This window comes from Uranotaenia lowii, chromosome 1, assembly GCF_029784155.1.
Source record: "Uranotaenia lowii strain MFRU-FL chromosome 1, ASM2978415v1, whole genome shotgun sequence".
In the NCBI taxonomy this organism is placed as follows: domain Eukaryota; kingdom Metazoa; phylum Arthropoda; class Insecta; order Diptera; family Culicidae; genus Uranotaenia; species Uranotaenia lowii.
This window is the reverse complement of record NC_073691.1, coordinates 34,889,932-34,908,484: the sequence shown is the minus strand read 5'-3', so window position 1 is coordinate 34,908,484 and position 18,553 is coordinate 34,889,932. Positions and strand designations below refer to the sequence as shown.

Sequence of the window (18,553 nt, the reverse complement as noted above, 5' to 3'; positions counted from 1 at the left end):
CGGATAGAGTGTCAATTGCATTAGCATATTCTCAACTTTTTGGAGACATGTAAACGAATTGACTAAACTGCTATACGATTCCACCTTTTTTGGGCTAAATGAATTATAAGAAAACACTCAATACCAACGTGTTTACGATGGTTATTGAAAACGTCTTACTTGTCGATTTGGATTATCATTTCTATTACGATTTCATGTTAGCTGGGGAGCGTCACACGTTTTTTTATGTGAAGAGGCTCCCCAGGAAATATACCCGTCACCCGAATATGGGTGACGTGGCGACGAACGTGTTATCGGAGCTCGAAAAAATGCGTGCGGCGTCAAAAAAATCAAACTTTTAAACAAGATTCCAACGATTCGATTTTCCCACAAAATGCAAAATAAAAGATTTTAAATAATTTGAGTAAAACAAAAATGTCCTCGACCGAGCTTTGAACTCCAGTACTCCGAATTCGCAGTCCGGTATCTTACCACGATGCTATAATAATACACGCTATTGCTCTATAGGTGAGATTTTCTTTACGAGCCGGTCAAAGAAAAAAGGCAGAGATCGAATAGAGTTTGATGGACAGCCCATTTATCATAAATCAGTTTACTCATTAGCTTATTCTCAACTTTTTGAAGACATACCGTCAACAGGGGGCAACAAATTTTCAATTTCAATGGCTTCTAAAAAACTTATATTCACAGTTAATCCTACCCCTTATGCATCAAAAGTTTTAAGGATGATGGAACATCAAATTGGCGTAGTTAGAAAAATTATTGGTTTCTTTAGTTATTTTTAATTTTCTAAAAACATGCTATTTTCACTCTCCTTAGAAAATGGGGTAACTTGTAACAAACTTTGTTTTTAATGAAAAATCTTATGAACACGTATGAAAATTTATAGTTTTCAATATATTTGTGATGGCTTAAAGACCATTACGCATGAAAACCCAATTGCAGTAGTTTTTTGGTCTGTGAAAACTTATTTTCACATTTTTGACTGAAAATAAGGATGCTGCATACATTTAGGGGTTAAATAATACTACGAAAAATTCTACAAGCTAAAATCATAAAAATAAATGTTTGGATGAAAGAAATTTCAATGTTCTTGCACATGGAAATGAGATTTACAAGGTGTTTCTTTGAATTGAATTTTGTTGCATTAAACCCCAGACACCTAACTAAATTTAAAAAATTTTTATTTGAAAAAAATGGGTGATTGTTTAAAATTTTTTTTACATCAACAGTGTTGGTATAGGATGATGAAACCAGTGAAAAGTTTGTAGGTAATGTTATCAAGCCAATCCGTCATACTGGGTAATGTTTTTACGGCATCGATAAATGTTGAAATTTGTACATTTATTGCTCAATTTTTCAAATTTAATATAAAAATAAAAATCTTTAAAAAACTAGCTTAAGATGCGAGAAATTATGTCATCATCATTTTGTAATCATGCATTAAAAGATAACTTTATTACAATACATTAAATTAAAAATTGATTCAGTGTGGTGTTATATAAATGTTGCATCTAACACCGCTGTTGCATGATGCCCCGTTTGACGGTATTTACGAATTGACCAAACTGCTTCCGACTCAACTATTTTTGGGCAATGCTAGTCGTAAATGAATGATACAAAATCACTCAATACCAACTTGTTTACGATGGTTATTGAAAATGTCTTAATAATCGATTTGGATTATCATTTCTATTACCATTTCATGTTAGCTGGGTGAATTACTAAACATGTTTTCTTGCCCCTTTGCATTTTACCCTTCTAATACTTTATTATGTGTAGAATTCCCAACTTCAGAATAATCTTTGAATATCAAGATTGAATTAGGCCGGAACAAATTTCAAATCCTTTTTTTGCCACTCGGAGTTGGAACATCGCGAGGGGGGGGGGGGGGGGGGGGACAATAAAAAATAATGCGAAAAACAAATAAATTTGAATAAATTGCACGAAAGCTTGTGTGCAACATATTATTGCACAAAACCTAAAAAAAAGTAATTTTTTATCGAAAAACTCAATAAAACCAAGAATACAGAAGGTGAAATAACTTCCATCTTCCAATTTTTTTTTCTTCTTGTAATCTTTTGGATTCTTGATTTTTTTTAGAAATTTACATTAAGGGGGGAGTAGGGTCTAACGGGTAAAAAAAACACTATTTTCACGATTTTTTTTAGAGCTATCGTTCAAACAAATGTATTCAAATTTTTTGCATTATATAAAGAATTGTTAAAAGAACATTTAGTAATGTTTTCGTAGAAAAATATTGAAAAATGAGCCGGTGACGGAGCACTTTCGAGGATGGCTTTTAGAAAACAGGATTTGCGGTGGACACTGTATCTCAGCACAGAATCATCTGAAGTCAAAAAATCAGAGCATAATATTTTTAATAGATGTTTTTCTGGACCCCAACGATTTTATTTCACTTAAAAAAAAATTAATGAAATTTTTGTGGCTGTTTGAAGTAAAAACTACGATTTTTCACGAAAAAATCCCCCATTTTTTATCTGTAGAATCTCCCCAAAGTAAAAAAAAATAAAATCGTTGGGGTTTGGTATTTTATATGTGGAAAATATGTTCCAAATTTGAAAAGAATCGGTGAAGTAGTTTTCAAATGACGATGTCCACCGACTTTAAAAATGTGCTTTCGAGAAAAACGCGTTTGAAGTTTCTGCGTTTGAAGTCTTGCAGTATTAGATAAGAGGAGATAAAGGCCTATAATTTCTACAGTTTTGCTTCGATTGACTTGAAAATTTGACACAACATTCTTGAAATGTTTTACAATAAGAAAATTAAAAAAAATAAAAATCGATTTTTTGAAAGTGTTAGACCCTACTCCCCCCTTAAATATTTGAAACTTTATTTATTTCCTCCTTCGGGTTTTTAAAATTTCGAAGGGAGGGTGGGGGGGTGTGGTTTGACAAAAGAAGGAATTGATATTTACTAAAAATATTATGTCCTCACATTTTTGCGTTCAATTTTCACAGAAATACCAACTTTTAGTAAAAAAAATTGAAAAAACACTGTTTTTTATACCGGAAAAATTTTAGAACTTCAATTGGAAAAAGCGAGAATTTGAAAAGGGAAACTCGCTGGCCACCGTTGATACAGACCACCAAAAAGGGAAATTAAATTGAATTTTATTGCATAAGTTTCTTGCAATGTTCGGGGTTTTGCACTCCAATTGTGAACAAACTAACTTACTTATGCCGTTTTCGTTTTTCTCCACTGGCGCGGGGCAAAACTGTCTCAGAATAAACAAACAAAATCGTCACCCGGGACGATGCAAATATATGGTTGCTATAGTCAACCTTATGCTGACCCCCAACACTGACAACTTTCACGGGTTGCATGCAACCGCCTGCTTGAGGTTCAAACCTCAGGCAAAACTAGTGGACTTCTGAATTAATAAACGAACACAATAACAGCAGTTAGGGCAAAACTCGTGGATAACTAGGTTGCCACTGGCAATAAACGAAAACACTATTACAACAATTACAATACACACAAGTGTAAGCAACGCATTGCTTCCTCTTCCTTCCCTAGGCGCCCCCGCCCTAGTATTTAAACGCTTCAGCCTTGTTAAACTTACACAAATCAAGAGAAAAAAATGTGATTTTCCATCAGGAAGACTCGAACCACAACTTGCCGGTTTAAAGGCGCGCATGCTACCACGGAACCATACTCGATGAATGGGTATATCGACTTTCACCAAATGCTCTTGAAGCAGACACATTGAGGTAGGAAAAGCAACTAGTTGTAGCCTTGTGGCAAAATAAGATATGATCGTTTTTTTTCAGAAACGATTGATTTAGATGTCAAAGTTATATCTGATTAAATAAATAGGTATCTATCTCGTTTCGATAGGTTTTCGTGAAAATTTTGATATGCCCTCCTGGTCGAGATTGTAATAATAAGAGTTCTTGTTGAAACATCTAATCTTAATAAATTATAATTTTGTTAAAATATTATTGGAAAGGGTTAAGCATTTGAATTAGCTCCTCTAGAAAATATGCATACCGTCAATCAAAATGGATAGCGACAAACAATTGAAAAATTATATAATTATTATACTTCTATTGGCCAGGAGTTTACCACTAACTAGGTGGCATTCTTAATTATCATGATTTGTGTCATACACAAGTTATTAAGAATTTCTCTCTGATTTGAGGATTAGCGTTTCAAGACCTTACACATGAGAATTCAGTTACTAAATTTGCAAAATTAATTTCAAGAGTTTGAAATTGTGATCCATTTTCACTATACTTAATTTGAGCTCATTCAGCTGGCTCATATTACTTTGGATGGAAAATATTTTGCTTTTATATTTACTTACTTTTAGCTCATGGTTCTTAAATGTTATCCGAAAAATCGAATTTGAAATTAGCAATTTAACCATCATGAACAGTATCTACATGTAAAAAAAATGTATTGATTCATGAGATTCGAACAACTCATGTCCTATGAGATGATGACATGCAACTTAACCGCTAAGCCAAAACGTTTATCTTAATTTAAAGAATCAGACATCATATGTTTGAATTGGCTGCTATACAACAGAGGAAGCTATAAAGACAACTTTCAGTTTATAGCAAGAAATATTTCATCTTTGAATACTTGTACTATTTGCCACAAGGTAGTGCTAGTATATGAGTTGAAAAGAAAAAGGGATGCCAAAAATATTATTTCAAAAAAATATTTTTAATTCAAAATGTAATGGTACAAGTAAAACAACAAATTAAGAATGGTTCTATTTTTTGTGGTTTTTCAATACACACCATTTGTTTGAACGCGTTATATAGGAAGACACTTAAAAAAATATCCCGTTGTAGGAAAATTGAATAAAATATATAGACAACTTGCAGATCTAATTTCTCTGACTCTAGTTCTAGTTGTGCCGCCTATACTGGGTTGTTCGGGACAGTTATATCGAGGTTTCTGAACAACATTTTTCAAACATTGAAATTGCATTTTTTTTTATTTTCAACAAAAAATCTGCATACTGAACTTTGAAACCCTATAACTCGCCTCTGACCCTAGTTCTGGTAGTGCCACCTATACTGGGTTGTTCGGGACAGTCTCTAGAACACTCCTGATATAGTGGCTACGAGTTTATATCGAGGTTTTTGAACAACATTTTTCAAACATTGAAATTGCATTTTTTTTTATTTTCAACAAAAAATCTGCATACTGAACTTTGAAACCCTATAACTCGCCTCTGACCCTAGTTCTGGTAGTGCCACCTATACTGGGTTGTTCGGGACAGTCTCTAGAACACTCCTGATATAGTGGCTACGAGTTTATATCGAGGTTTTTGAACAACATTTTTCAAACATTGAAATTGCATTTTTTTTATTTTCAACACAAAATCTGCATACTGAACTTTGAAACCCTATAACTCGCCTCTGACCCTAGTTCTGGTAGTGCCACCTATACTGGGTTGTTCGGGACAGTCTCTAGAACACTCCTGATATAGTGGCTACGAGTTTATATCGAGGTTTTTGAACAACATTTTTCAAACATTGAAATTGCATTTTTTTTTATTTTCAACACAAAATCTGCATACTGAACTTTGAAACCCTATAACTCGCCTCTGACCCTAGTTCTGGTAGTGCCACCTATACTGGGTTGTTCGGGACAGTCTCTAGAACACTCCTGATATAGTGGCTACGAGTTTATATTGAGGTTTTTGAACAACATTTTTCAAACATTGAAATTGCATTTTTTTTTATTTTCAACAAAAAATCTGCATACTGAACTTTGAAACCCTATAACTCGCCTCTGACCCTAGTTCTGGTAGTGCCACCTATACTGGGTTGTTCGGAACAGTCTCTAGAACACTCCTGATATAGTGGCTACGAGTTTATATCGAGGTTTTTGAACAACATTTTTCAAACATTGAAATTGCATTTTTTTTTTATTTTCAACAAAAAATCTGCATACTGAACTTTGAAACCCTATAACTCGCCTCTGACCCTAGTTCTGGTAGTGCCACCTATACTGGGTTGTTCGGAACAGTCTCTAGAACATTCCTGATATAGTGGCTACGAGTTTATATCGAGGTTTTTGAACAACATTTTTCAAACATTGAAATTGCATTTTTTTTTTATTTTCAACAAAAAATCTGCATACTGAACTTTGAAACCCTATAACTCGCCTCTGACCCTAGTTCTGGTAGTGCCACCTATACTGGGTTGTTCGGGACAGTCTCTAGAACACTCCTGATATAGTGGCTACGAGTTTATATCGAGGTTTTTGAACAACATTTTTCAAACATTGAAATTGCATTTTTTTTTTATTTTCAACAAAAAATCTGCATACTGAACTTTGAAACCCTATAACTCGCCTCTGACCCTAGTTCTGGTAGTGCCACCTATACTGGGTTGTTCGGAACAGTCTCTAGAACATTCCTGATATAGTGGCTACGAGTTTATATCGAGGTTTTTGAACAACATTTTTCAAACATTGAAATTGCATTTTTTTTTATTTTCAAAAAAAATTCGGCATACTGAACTTTGAAACCCTATAACTCGCCTCTGACCCTAGTTCTGGTAGTGCCACCTATACTGGGTTGTTCGGAACAGTCTCTAGAACACTCCTGATATAGTGGCTACGAGTTTATATCGAGGTTTTTGACCAACATTTTTCAAACATTGAAATTGCATTTTTTTTTATTTTCAACAAAAAATCTGCATACTGAACTTTGAAACCCTATAACTCGCCTCTGACCCTAGTTCTGGTAGTGCCACCTATACTGGGTTGTTCGGGACAGTCTCTAGAACACTCCTGATATAGTGGCTACGAGTTTATATCGAGGTTTTTGAACAACATTTTTCAAACATTGAAATTGCATTTTTTTTATTTTCAACACAAAATCTGCATACTGAACTTTGAAACCCTATAACTCGCCTCTGACCCTAGTTCTGGTAGTGCCACCTATACTGGGTTGTTCGGGACAGTCTCTAGAACACTCCTAATATAGTGGCTACGAGTTTATATTGAGGTTTTTGAACAACATTTTTCAAACATTGAAATTGCATTTTTTTTTATTTTCAACAAAAAATCTGCATACTGAACTTTGAAACCCTATAACTCGCCTCTGACCCTAGTTCTGGTAGTGCCACCTATACTGGGTTGTTCGGGACAGTCTCTAGAACATTCCTGATATAGTGGCTACGAGTTTATATCGAGGTTTTTGAACAACATTTTTCAAACATTGAAATTGCATTTTTTTTTATTTTCAACAAAAAATCTGCATACTGAACTTTGAAACCCTATAACTCGCCTCTGACCCTAGTTCTGGTAGTGCCACCTATACTGGGTTGTTTGGGACAGTCTCTAGAACACTCCTGATATAGTGGCTACGAGTTTATATCGAGGTTTTTGAACAACATTTTTCAAACATTGAAATTGCATTTTTTTTTATTTTCAACAAAAAATCTGCATACTGAACTTTGAAACCCTATAACTCGCCTCTGACCCTAGTTCTGGTAGTGCCACCTATACTGGGTTGTTCGGGACAGTCTCTAGAACACTCCTGATATAGTGGCTACGAGTTTATATCGAGGTTTTTGAACAACATTTTTCAAACATTGAAATTGCATTTTTTATTATTTTCAACACAAAATCTGCATACTGAACTTTGAAACCCTATAACTCGCCTCTGACCCTAGTTCTGGTAGTGCCACCTATACTGGGTTGTTCGGGACTGTCTCTAGAACACTCCTGATATAGTGACTACGAGTTTATATTGAGGTTTTTGAACAACATTTTTCAAACCTTGAAATTGCATTTTTTTTTATTTTCAACAAAAAATCTGCATACTGAACTTTGAAACCCTATAACTCGCCTCTGACCCTAGTTCTGGTAGTGCCACCTATACTGGGTTGTTCGGGACAGTCTCTAGAACACTCCTAATATAGTGGCTACGAGTTTATATCGAGGTTTTTGAACAACATTTTTCAAACATTGAAATTGCATTTTTTTTAATTTTCAACAAAAAATCTGCATACTGAACTTTGAAACCCTATAACTCGCCTCTGACCCTAGTTCTGGTAGTGCCACCTATACTGGGTTGTTCGGGACAGTCTCTAGAACATTCCTGATATAGTGGCTACGAGTTTATATCGAGGTTTTTGAACAACATTTTTCAAACATTGAAATTGCATTTTTTTTTATTTTCAACAAAAAATCTGCATACTGAACTTTGAAACCCTATAACTCGCCTCTGACCCTAGTTCTGGTAGTGCCACCTATACTGGGTTGTTCGGGACAGTCTCTAGAACACTCCTGATATAGTGGCTACGAGTTTATATCGAGGTTTTTGAACAACATTTTTCAAACATTGAAATTGCATTTTTTTTTATTTTCAACAAAAAATCTGCATACTGAACTTTGAAACTCTATAACTCGCCTCTGACCCTAGTTCTGGTAGTGCCACCTATACTGGGTTGTTCGAGACAGTCTCTAGAACACTCCTGATATAGTGGCTACGAGTTTATATCGAGGTTTTTGAACAACATTTTTCAAACATTGAAATTGCATTTTTTTTTATTTTCAACAAAAAATCTGCATACTGAACTTTGAAACCCTATAACTCGCCTCTGACCCTAGTTCTGGTAGTGCCACCTATACTGGGTTGTTCGGGACAGTCTCTAGAACACTCCTGATATAGTGGCTACGAGTTTATATCGAGGTTTTTGAACAACATTTTTCAAACATTGAAATTGCATTTTTTTTTATTTTCAACAAAAAATCTGCATACTGAACTTTGAAACCCTATAACTCGCCTCTGACCTTAGTTCTGGTAGTGCCACCTATACTGGGTTGTTCGGGACAGTCTCTAGAACACTCCTGATATAGTGGCTACGAGTTTATATCGAGGTTTTTGAACAACATTTTTCAAACATTGAAATTGCATTTTTTTTTATTTTCAACAAAAAATCTGCATACTGAACTTTGAAACCCTATAACTCGCCTCTGACCCTAGTTCTGGTAGTGCCACCTATACTGGGTTGTTCGGGACAGTCTCTAGAACACTCCTGATATAGTGGCTACGAGTTTATATCGAGGTTTTTGAACAACATTTTTCAAACATTGAAATTGCATTTTTTTTTATTTTCAACAAAAAATCTGCATACTGAACTTTGAAACCCTATAACTCGCCTCTGACCCTAGTTCTGGTAGTGCCACCTATACTGGGTTGTTTGGGACAGTCTCTAGAACACTCCTGATATAGTGGCTACGAGTTTATATCGAGGTTTTTGAACAACATTTTTCAAACATTGAAATTGCATTTTTTTTTATTTTCAACAAAAAATCTGCATACTGAACTTTGAAACCCTATAACTCGCCTCTGACCCTAGTTCTGGTAGTGCCACCTATACTGGGTTGTTCGGGACAGTCTCTAGAACACTCCTGATATAGTGGCTACGAGTTTATATCGAGGTTTTTGAACAACATTTTTCAAACATTGAAATTGCATTTTTTTTATTTTCAACACAAAATCTGCATACTGAACTTTGAAACCCTATAACTCGCCTCTGACCCTAGTTCTGGTAGTGCCACCTATACTGGGTTGTTCGGGACAGTCTCTAGAACACTCCTGATATAGTGGCTACGAGTTTATATCGAGGTTTTTGAACAACATTTTTCAAACATTGAAATTGCATTTTTTTTATTTTCAACAAAAAATCTGCATACTGAACTTTGAAACCCTATAACTCGCCTCTGACCCTAGTTCTGGTAGTGCCACCTATACTGGGTTGTTCGGGACAGTCTCTAGAACACTCCTGATATAGTGGCTACGAGTTTATATCGAGGTTTTTGAACAACATTTTTCAAACATTGAAATTGCATTTTTTATTATTTTCAACACAAAATCTGCATACTGAACTTTGAAACCCTATAACTCGCCTCTGACCCTAGTTCTGGTAGTGCCACCTATACTGGGTTGTTCGGGACAGTCTCTAGAACACTCCTGATATAGTGGCTACGAGTTTATATTGAGGTTTTTGAACAACATTTTTCAAACCTTGAAATTGCATTTTTTTTTATTTTCAACAAAAAATCTGCATACTGAACTTTGAAACCCTATAACTCGCCTCTGACCCTAGTTCTGGTAGTGCCACCTATACTGGGTTGTTCGGGACAGTCTCTAGAACACTCCTGATATAGTGGCTACGAGTTTATATCGAGGTTTTTGAACAACATTTTTCAAACATAGAAATTGCATTTTTTTTAATTTTCAACAAAAAATCTGCATACTGAACTTTGAAACCCTATAACTCGCCTCTGACCCTAGTTCTGGTAGTGCCACCTATACTGGGTTGTTCGGGACAGTCTCTAGAACATTCCTGATATAGTGGCTACGAGTTTATATCGAGGTTTTTGAACAACATTTTTCAAACATTGAAATTGCATTTTTTTTTTATTTTCAACAAAAAATCTGCATACTGAACTTTGAAACCCTATAACTCGCCTCTGACCCTAGTTCTGGTAGTGCCACCTATACTGGGTTGTTCGGGACAGTCTCTAGAACACTCCTGATATAGTGGCTACGAGTTTATATCGAGGTTTTTGAACAACATTTTTCAAACATTGAAATTGCATTTTTTTTTATTTTCAACAAAAAATCTGCATACTGAACTTTGAAACTCTATAACTCGCCTCTGACCCTAGTTCTGGTAGTGCCACCTATACTGGGTTGTTCGAGACAGTCTCTAGAACACTCCTGATATAGTGGCTACGAGTTTATATCGAGGTTTTTGAACAACATTTTTCAAACATTGAAATTGCATTTTTTTTATTTTCAACACAAAATCTGCATACTGAACTTTGAAACCCTATAACTCGCCTCTGACCCTAGTTCTGGTAGTGCCACCTATACTGGGTTGTTCGGGACAGTCTCTAGAACACTCCTGATATAGTGGCTACGAGTTTATATCGAGGTTTTTGAACAACATTTTTCAAACATTGAAATTGCATTTTTTTTTATTTTCAACAAAAAATCTGCATACTGAACTTTGAAACCCTATAACTCGCCTCTGACCCTAGTTCTGGTAGTGCCACCTATACTGGGTTGTTCGGGACAGTCTCTAGAACATTCCTGATATAGTGGCTACGAGTTTATATCGAGGTTTTTGAACAACATTTTTCAAACATTGAAATTGCATTTTTTTTTATTTTCAACAAAAAATCTGCATACTGAACTTTGAAACCCTATAACTCGCCTCTGACCCTAGTTCTGGTAGTGCCACCTATACTGGGTTGTTTGGGACAGTCTCTAGAACACTCCTGATATAGTGGCTACGAGTTTATATCGAGGTTTTTGAACAACATTTTTCAAACATTGAAATTGCATTTTTTTTTATTTTCAACAAAAAATCTGCATACTGAACTTTGAAACCCTATAACTCGCCTCTGACCCTAGTTCTGGTAGTGCCACCTATACTGGGTTGTTCGGGACAGTCTCTAGAACACTCCTGATATAGTGGCTACGAGTTTATATCGAGGTTTTTGAACAACATTTTTCAAACATTGAAATTGCATTTTTTTTATTTTCAACACAAAATCTGCATACTGAACTTTGAAACCCTATAACTCGCCTCTGACCCTAGTTCTGGTAGTGCCACCTATACTGGGTTGTTCGGGACAGTCTCTAGAACACTCCTGATATAGTGGCTACGAGTTTATATCGAGGTTTTTGAACAACATTTTTCAAACATTGAAATTGCATTTTTTTTTTATTTTCAACAAAAAATCTGCATACTGAACTTTGAAACCCTATAACTCGCCTCTGACCCTAGTTCTGGTAGTGCCACCTATACTGGGTTGTTTGGGACAGTCTCTAGAACACTCCTGATATAGTGGCTACGAGTTTATATCGAGGTTTTTGAACAACATTTTTCAAACATTGAAATTGCATTTTTTTTTATTTTCAACAAAAAATCTGCATACTGAACTTTGAAACCCTATAACTCGCCTCTGACCCTAGTTCTGGTAGTGCCATCTATACTGGGTTGTTCGGGACAGTCTCTAGAACACTCCTGATATAGTGGCTACGAGTTTATATCGAGGTTTTTGAACAACATTTTTCAAACATAGAAATTGCATTTTTTTTAATTTTCAACACAAAATCTGCATACTGAACTTTGAAACCCTATAACTCGCCTCTGACCCTAGTTCTGGTAGTGCCATCTATACTGGGTTGTTCGGGACAGTCTCTAGAACACTCCTGATATAGTGGCTACGAGTTTATATTGAGGTTTTTGAACAACATTTTTCAAACATTGAAATTGCATTTTTTTTTATTTTCAACAAAAAATCTGCATACTGAACTTTGAAACCCTATAACTCGCCTCTGACCCTAGTTCTGGTAGTGCCACCTATACTGGGTTGTTCGGGACAGTCTCTAGAACACTCCTGATATAGTGGCTACGAGTTTATATCGAGGTTTTTGAACAACATTTTTCAAACATTGAAATTGCATTTTTTTTTATTTTCAACAAAAAATCTGCATACTGAACTTTGAAACCCTATAACTCGCCTCTGACCCTAGTTCTGGTAGTGCCACCTATACTGGGTTGTTCGGGACAGTCTCTAGAACACTCCTGATATAGTGGCTACGAGTTTATATCGAGGTTTTTGAACAACATTTTTCAAACATTGAAATTGCATTTTTTTTTATTTTCAACAAAAAATCTGCATACTGAACTTTGAAACCCTATAACTCGCCTCTGACCTTAGTTCTGGTAGTGCCACCTATACTGGGTTGTTCGGGACAGTCTCTAGAACACTCCTGATATAGTGGCTACGAGTTTATATCGAGGTTTTTGAACAACATTTTTCAAACATTGAAATTGCATTTTTTTTTATTTTCAACAAAAAATCTGCATACTGAACTTTGAAACCCTATAACTCGCCTCTGACCCTAGTTCTGGTAGTGCCACCTATACTGGGTTGTTCGGGACAGTCTCTAGAACACTCCTGATATAGTGGCTACGAGTTTATATCGAGGTTTTTGAACAACATTTTTCAAACATTTAAATTGCATTTTTTTTTATTTTCAACAAAAAATCTGCATACTGAACTTTGAAACCCTATAACTCGCCTCTGACCCTAGTTCTGGTAGTGCCACCTATACTGGGTTGTTCGGGACAGTCTCTAGAACATTCCTGATATAGTGGCTACGAGTTTATATCGAGGTTTTTGAACAACATTTTTCAAACATAGAAATTGCATTTTTTTTAATTTTCAACACAAAATCTGCATACTGAACTTTGAAACCCTATAACTCGCCTCTGACCCTAGTTCTGGTAGTGCCACCTATACTGGGTTGTTCGGGACAGTCTCTAGAACACTCCTGATATAGTGGCTACGAGTTTATATTGAGGTTTTTGAACAACATTTTTCAAACATTGAAATTGCATTTTTTTTTATTTTCAACAAAAAATCTGCATACTGAACTTTGAAACCCTATAACTCGCCTCTGACCCTAGTTCTGGTAGTGCCACCTATACTGAGTTGTTCGGGACAGTCTCTAGAACACTCCTGATATAGTGGCTACGAGTTTATATCGAGGTTTTTGAACAACATTTTTCAAACATTGAAATTGCATTTTTTTTTATTTTCAAAAAAAATTCGGCATACTGAACTTTGAAACCCTATAACTCGCCTCTGACCGGTATAGTGCCACTTTTACTAGGTGGCCCAGTTAATTTATTACATAGAATATTGCTTATTCTGTACATCGCGTTTATCTGTTATTTGAATTGCTTTACTTTTCGATAACATTTCATACAATTTGGCAGCACTGCTCGATTTTATGGAATTATTTCAGGGCTTTTGAAATGTTTCGCCGTTGTACCTAACTTCACAGCGGTTAGGTTATGTAAAACAGTTAAAAACTGTTAAAACAGTTGTATGGGAAAACAATTGGAAGTGATAAAACGATTCTTTAAAACGTCCTTCGGATGTTTTGCTTACTATTACCAGAACTGCCTTACGCTTTAAATAAATCGTTATTTTCAATGATCGGCCAATGCTAGTGGTCTTCATTCTGAATACATCATCTGAAACTTGTTGAGGCTGATTTAGAATGAGCATTTTCGCTTGTGATGAAACTCGATTTCTCCGTCTTTGCTGAGTTGAAGCCGGTTTCTGCAGTCTTCCAGAAATTTTCAAGGACGGTTTATCTGAAAATAATTTTGTTAGTTCTAGATTGGATGACGTAAATAAAGATCAACTTCGCATTGAGAGACAGAGATGGATAAATAAAACAAGCAGTTTAATAGGCGTACTTGTAAATGAATTTTCTAATACATTTATTCTTATCGAATCACAAAAACCGTTTATTCACAGTGGGCTTTTATTCGAACCCTGAGAATTGAGCGAATAATGATGTGGACTGATTTACGGTTGTTTTGAAATTTGAATGCGGGTACAACAAAGTTGTTTTTATTTTTAAGATGAATTTAGCTGTGTTTATTTATATCATTTTGATAGCACGTTTTTCTCAATTTTGAGTGATAATCCTTTCAAAACAGGTTATGCTATATCAAAAAGAGGTAAAAAAGTTTAAGCGTGTATACGTTCTTCTCGATTGTCAAATCATCTGTCACTTAGTTTTATCATGCCTACATCCAATGTTCCAATAAATCAGTTTTTCAACTTGGCTTGAACGCTAGTTTTAAAAGCGCATTGAGCGCATTATTAAAACCTTTACCAAAGCTCTAATAAAAACAGGAAAGTATGTGTTTTATTGAATCTTTGGCAATACTTTTGCAACTTTTTTACAACACTCTTAAGATAGTGTTTTATTCAAGTTTTAGCAAAACTTTCAGGGCTCTTTTAAAACACACGATAAATGAAGCATTTCCTATGTTACAATAAAACCGTTTTAAAAATGGGATGCCATCGAAAAGTCTTCATAAAACAATATTAAAACTCAAAAAAGCCAATTGGCTTGATCTGTGTTACTTGGGTTAGTTTGAAATGTTTTGCAATACTACTACCTAAAATTTAAAAATACCTTATCGATAAGATAAGAATTGTTAAGAATTCGTACGCAGTAGATGGATCAGATCTTCGATTTCAATTTTCCGGGATCCCGCGAATTCCCAGGAAAAGAATCGTCAAATTTCTTGATTCCCGGGAACGCTTAAATGGCCGGGAAATGGACACTCTATTTTCATCATGGATTTTAAATTTAAAAAATTCTTAAATCTATTTAAAGTCTCATTTTAAAACAAAACCCTTGCTACATCTAATGAACAATGGTTTGGAAAAATTTTCAAAAACCGTATTTTCAGTTTACAGATGAAAGTTAAAGCTTATACACCCACAGAAAAATTTCCTCAAAAATCGTCAAAAACTACCCGAACAGACTCCTAAACATTTTCTCATTTATTATGGTCACACTGTACATATTTAGGCTCCAATGGAGTTTGGAAGTATGGAAGTAATATTCCTAAACGTTTAGCATGAACAGAGTCAGTTTTTATTAAATTAAAAAGAAATAAGATTAACTTTTCATACCAAAAATTTATAACGCTATCTAAACCGGTAATAATTTCAACATTGAAAAAGATTTTATTGAGGGATCGGGTGAAGAACATTCAAATAAGAATAACAAATTGATGAAGAATATAGAAGAACATATTTTATTTAAAATTCAATTTAAATTTTTCTTACCTGTCCTTTATTATCAGCTATTTTTCCATATGGTCAAAAAGAAGTCCGTTTCGTTTTCAATTTATCACCAGAAGTGTTTCAGCTTAATCCATGAAATTTTCCTTCACACACTCCAGAGGGACCCATCAACCATTTAAATGCCACAAAAGCCCGTTAACTTGCAAGTTGCACCCACACACACACTCTTATGCACCGTGTTCCATTTGGCGGTCACAACGAACTTTACCAACAATTTTTTTCTTCAACTTTCACTGTTCCATCAGCAGTGGTAGCAGTAGGATAACTCAACGACGAACATCCGGAAAACTTCCCGAAAGGCTTTAATTAACTTTCAGCTTGAATGCCTCCTACAATGGGGATACAGACTCCAGAAGGAATGAGTAACATAAAAAAAAGGAACAGGCTTCCACAAATGCACCCCTTCTGAGTAAGAAATGTGCACACTTATTCAGATTTGCACTCAGATAGCTGGGATTTGTTGCACCAAATTCATTCAGATATTTTCGGATCCCGCGTTAAGGATACGGTGTGGGGGCAGTTTTTTGTCATCGACAAACTTGCATGCGCTCAGACGATTAAATACAGTCCTCCTAATGGTCGTCGTCGGGTTCCGTTTCCTGCTTCCGGAAGTTCGGAGTCTCAGGTGCTAGCACTTGGTCACTATCACTGACTGCACCCAATGGGACTATTTCCGGAATCGCTGTTTGTACATTTAGCAGAGTTTTTTTTTCTTCTTGCTTCTGCTTCTGTTATATTTTACTTTGCTCCCACGCGCTTTAGGCCGTGGTAGGTTTTTACACACTGATTTTTATGCAATCCTTTCGAAAAACGTGGGCGCTCTCAACTGAAGCGTGTGCTATGCAAAATAGCCTAGTGCCTATTAGTGGATCCGGAACCGGATACGCTGAATCATCGTCTACCGATAGCAGCAGCAGGCAGCAGACGTTGTCCGAGTTGTAGTCAAACAAACGAAGTGGAGACGCAACATGGCGCTACATTATACACTATCGATTGGCAGCGTCTCGCGGATGGATCCCTAATCGTCCTGCTAGGTTCCAAAGGATGTGGTAGACACGGGTCAGCAGCCCTCATTTACATTTTAACCCGGTCGATAGAATCGGTCCGATGGACCTGACCTTCGTCTGGCTATTTGCATAGACCGGACGACAACTTCCAATACCGAAAGAGAAACACGACTAAATCACTCTTCAGCAGCACCTCGTAGTAGTAAATAAACATCCAGGCCCAGGCCAGCCGTTTGCTGTTTTCTCGTCCAGCTAGATTAACCACCTTGATAACCGGTTGTCACGCGAAACCTTTGCTGGCCGGAACCACTTCATCGAGGCGTACTGCGGAAATCTCCATTGTCGCGACCATCAACTTACAACGGAACTATAACGGCGACTTTCTGTTTTGGACAACAGGACATTAATTCACGAATCACTCAACATTTCCCCGAAACAAAAAAGGCTCACTCAACTCTTTTCAGCGAGTCGGAAACACAACTTGAAAGCCCCACTTCCGGGTTCATCAATCACCCAAAACAAACCCTAAACCACCTTCCCAAAAAACCACTTCCGGTATTCAAAAATCCAAACTCGCACGTTTTGTCCTGCCAAAGAGAAAATTCGCGCACACACCGGTCAAAGGCCGCCAGTAAACTAAACAATTGGCCAACTCGGATTGTTCACCAAACGCCGATAACGCGCCAAAAAACCAAACCAAACCGAAAACTCGGGAAATCTTACAGCACGCCGGATGTTGATTCCATTTGGCGCGCCAAATATTCACTTGTTGTGTGATCCTAACCAGAAGCGCATGCGTTGCGGATGCTGGCAGTTTTTCCCCTTTTCAATATCAGCTGGTGCGGTTCCTATAGTGGGACTGCTCTGAAGAAACGAGAAAACATCATTGGTTTGGACCGATAACGGTTATCCTAGGAAACACGTGGTTCAGTTTGAGTCAGGCGGGAAAATTAGCATATTTTGTTATGGGGAGTCTAGTGATGGTTCTATGAAGTTTTCGATTCGGCTCGAAATTAATCACACAGGTTAACTTGAGATCTTTCTGTTTCCCTTATTTTGATTGGACCCAGTTAAAGTAGGGATACTATACGTACAGTTGCGTTCAAAAAAGAATGAAATTGCATGAAGCTGCGCACCCACTTTCAACTTTGACAAGCTGCCATTTCTCTCTAGGTTTATGTTTTTTCATGAAAATTTCACACAATCTAGTTCAACTATCCAACTAAAATACCGTAAAAAAGGGAAATTTGGAACTGCTTCACTAAATTTGCTGTATCTTTGACAATTTTCATTGAAAAATCTTGAAATTTTGTCCAAAGATGTAAAAATGTTTGATCTAATACCTGGCCAAGTTTCGTCAAGATCGATGAACGTGATCAAAAATGGTGCCGGATTGAAAATGAGGTTCATTATCGCCCAGCAGACGATTTCATTCTTTTTTGGACGGATGTTTGTATGGAAAACATCGTAATCCATGTATTCAGACTGAATCCATTGAAAAAAAAAATTTTCGAAGAAAATAACTTTATTGACCTTTTACTAAGAATTTTATACCAAAAAACCAAACTGGTTTTTTATTTTTTGTTTAAATAGTGTAAGAAGTTTTATTTTTTTTTTAATAACATTTCTAAGGATTTGTAGTGGCAAATTGTATTTTTGTTACATTAACATTTTAAAAATTATTTCACAGTACTCAATTAAGCCGAAATTGAAATTGCTTCAGCCACCGCACGCTTCATAAAATGGAGTTATCGCTGATTTTAGCCTCAAATTCTTTACATTTTTTCAATAAGGCTGGAACTATTTTTTTTTCTTTTGTCACCATCACCCTTACCCCTTCG

At 36.1% G+C, this 18,553-nt stretch overlaps 1 protein-coding gene across 1 annotated transcript in view; it reads right to left on the bottom strand.

The window, feature by feature from the left end:
• The window catches only part of LOC129739417 (RYamide receptor-like), a 588,515-nt gene extending 571,191 nt beyond the window's left edge, over positions 1 to 17,324 (bottom strand). Inside the window, exon 1 of the mRNA XM_055730867.1 lies at positions 15,688 to 17,324. The gene's annotated coding sequence lies outside the window, so the exon portion shown is untranslated. The remainder of the gene's footprint in view (positions 1 to 15,687) is intronic.
• Between the last annotated feature and the right edge of the window lie 1,229 nt (positions 17,325 to 18,553).